The sequence below is a fragment of the Camelus bactrianus genome, chromosome 7, assembly GCF_048773025.1.
Source record: "Camelus bactrianus isolate YW-2024 breed Bactrian camel chromosome 7, ASM4877302v1, whole genome shotgun sequence".
Lineage (NCBI taxonomy): Eukaryota > Metazoa > Chordata > Mammalia > Artiodactyla > Camelidae > Camelus > Camelus bactrianus.
This window is the reverse complement of record NC_133545.1, coordinates 21,400,964-21,404,012: the sequence shown is the minus strand read 5'-3', so window position 1 is coordinate 21,404,012 and position 3,049 is coordinate 21,400,964. Positions and strand designations below refer to the sequence as shown.

At 44.5% G+C, this 3,049-nt stretch overlaps 1 non-coding gene across 1 annotated transcript; it reads left to right on the top strand.

The window, feature by feature from the left end:
• Positions 1-935: 935 nt before the first annotated feature.
• On the top strand, positions 936-1,065 carry LOC123614723 (small nucleolar RNA SNORA33). Its single transcript, XR_006722204.1, has one exon. It is a non-coding gene; the product is annotated as a small nucleolar RNA SNORA33 (small nucleolar RNA).
• Positions 1,066-3,049: the final 1,984 nt, after the last annotated feature.

Here is a 3,049-nt window from a genome sequence, read left to right as displayed (position 1 = left end):
TCCATGGGCTTCCTCTTCCTCTCAGAGTGAAACTTGAAATCCCAAAGGCCCCTGCCCACCTCCCTGACCCATATTCTTTCACTTGTCTCCACCATCATCACACTCTGGTCATGCTGGCTTTGGGTGCCCCCCACCCTGCCACCACCCATTTACTGTATATGCTAAGTTCTTTCCTCCTCATGCCTCTGAACTGCTGTTTCTCTGTTTGGAATGCTTTTCTGCTCTTTGCATGACTGACTCCTTTTTCTCCGGGTCTCCTCTCAATTGTCACCTCTTCTGAGAGGCACTCTGCTCCTCCCCCCATTACTCCATTTCATTTGTGTTTATTTCCTTCATTGCACTTTTGTCTACTTATTTCCCTTTACCCCCACCAGGGTAGAAGCTCCATCTGGGCAAAGCCCATACTAGGTGCTCAATGATTGTTTGCAAATGAATGAATGAATGAATGAATGAATGACCTTTCTTGGCCCAGGAACTGTGTCCATTTCTCTAGCAGCGCTACTTCTGTCTCGTGGATTGAGATAATTCCCACTGGCTCCTTCCCAGTGTTTTATTGTCCTCTTGGGTCCATTGCTGTTATTAACCACTATGAGTTTCTTTTCCAAAAATGTTAGCCTTAAGTTATTCTGCAAGAAACCAAGTAGACAGCTGGTACTTAACTAGGTTAGAAAAGAAATCCTTCAGCAGGTGAAGAGCTCCTTCTTCTACTATCAAGACACCCAATCCATAAAAAGATTCATCTTGAAAACATCCAAGTTTGGTGGTTGCTACAAATATAAAAAGTTTCAACTCACTTTCTTTTCTTTCTAAGTAATAGGAAACAACCTCAGCCAATGAACACAACAAATTGCTGGGGGTGTGGATATGTGAAATGCACAGTAACTGGGCTGGATTGACTAGGTTTTGCCACAATTGAAAAAGAAAAAGAAAACACAAAGCCAGCCAAAGAATCTGCTTACCTGAATATGTTTCTGCAGAAATTTAAGAAATGCTGGCAATAGGAAAGCCATCTTACGAGTATTAAAGACATTGAGGTTTTTAAGGTCCCTGAAACTGGTTACAAAGGGAAAAAAAAAAAAACAATCCCCAAATCTTGGTGTCTGAAAAGAACACAAGTTAGGTTTATTTCCTGCCACTTTATACCTCCAACCATTGCACATGGTGGTCACTCAGGGATCCAGTTTGGTGGAGCAGCTGCCAACTTGAATACTGCCAGTTGCCCTGCCAAAAAGAGACCTCATATGCTCTCCTGGAGAAGAGCAAGGAGCACTTCACCCACCAGCCAGGGCTGGTCTCACAGGCTCAGGTCCCAACCACAAGGGACAAGAAGGGCAATCCTATCCTGTGCCTGAAAGGGGGTAGGAGTACTTGGTGAACAGCAGTAATGACAACCACATAGGGCAGAGAAAAAAAAAGAGAAAAAAAAAAAGAAGGCAAGAAAGATGGGAGCCAAGAAAGAAAGGCCTCAGAAGCTCCTAAAGGCATGTCAGTGAGACTAACCACTCTGGTCACACTCCTGTGTTCACCTGAGCTGTAAATTGCTACGTGTCACCTATTGCCATGGTGTTTGAAAAGCTGATTATACACTATTCAGAGCTCTTCAACAACTCTTTACTCTTAAACATTTATAGCACCCTTCCAAGTGGGTGAGTTACAGCAATCCTCCTCAGGTGAAATTATTCTCCGAGCTCTTGCTTCCACGAGCAGAGGCATGTCATCCCTGGGGGACACACAACCCAAGGCATGAAATCCATACGAGGCACGGTTGCTCACAGACTCACACACACCCTGCAGTAAGGACTGACTTGATAAAAAGATGACTCAGATTTCTCTCTAGGGCTGACCGTAAAATGTGTTTCCCATTTGTAACCAACCCTTCCAGTTTGGTCAGTATTTTCCTTTGGAATGTCGTTTGTTGTCCAACAGAACTGCCTGCAGTGATGGAGATGTTCCGTGTCTGTGCTGTCCGATGCAGTAGCCACTGGCCACCTTTGGCTCCTGAGCACTTGAAATGTGATTAATGGGACTAAGGCACTGAATTTTTAATTGTATCTAATTTTAAGTAATTTAAATTTGAGTAGCCACATGTGGCTAGTGGTAGCTAGTGGTACTTTATTGGACAGCACAGCTTTGGAGTAAAAAGGAAAACTGTAGCTTTGTACTCAGCTCCTATCTTTGCTACACTAAGGAAAAGATACCAATGAGCCAGAAAGAGCAATATAAATGCTGGTCATGCACGTTCGATTCTATTATCACTTTCTGACTCACACTGCCCTGCACACGATCTCCTACCCAGGGAAGATGTCCAGACTGTTTCGTATATGAGTAGCTTCTGGTTGGAAAAGGGGTGGTGGTAGACCATTGACCAAAGCATATATCATCCATCCATAGGCTGACCATAACCTAGGAAGGTGGCCTGTTTGGAGCCTCTCAAGGAGCAGCGGTGATCTGACTAAGCCTATCAGACTGCCTCCCTTGGAATTTTAAAGGCTTGGCCTATCAGTAGTGGGGGGAGGCAGGAGCAGGCAAACTAGGAGAAACAGAGAGATTAAGGTTGAGAAAGCTGGGTTTCCAACAGCTTTCTCAACCTGTTCTAATCCTGGCTGCCAGCCATATATATCCTTAAGCAAGCAAATAAGGTACCCTTTCCTTTAAGGTAGACTGAGTGACTATTTTTTCTTTGCTTCGAAAGAAATTAAGTAACTAAAATTCCTCTAACTCAGGGTTTCTCAACCTGGGTACTGTTGACATATGGGGCCAGAGAATTCTGTTTTGTGGGGCTGTCCTGTGCATTTTAGGTTGTTTAACAGCATCCCTGGCTTCTACTCACTGGATGCCAGGAGCATCGCCTACCTACCTCCCACTAGTCATGATAACCAAAAATGTCTCCAGACATTGCCAAATGTCCCCTGGTGAGGGGCGGGGGACAAAAATCTTCATTCCCCACCCCCTTGAGAATGAACTCTCCAACTGTATCCCAAGTCCACCTCCTCTGGCCTCCTTGAGGACAAAAAGATAAAAACAGCAGTTTATTCCTAGCAACTCACAG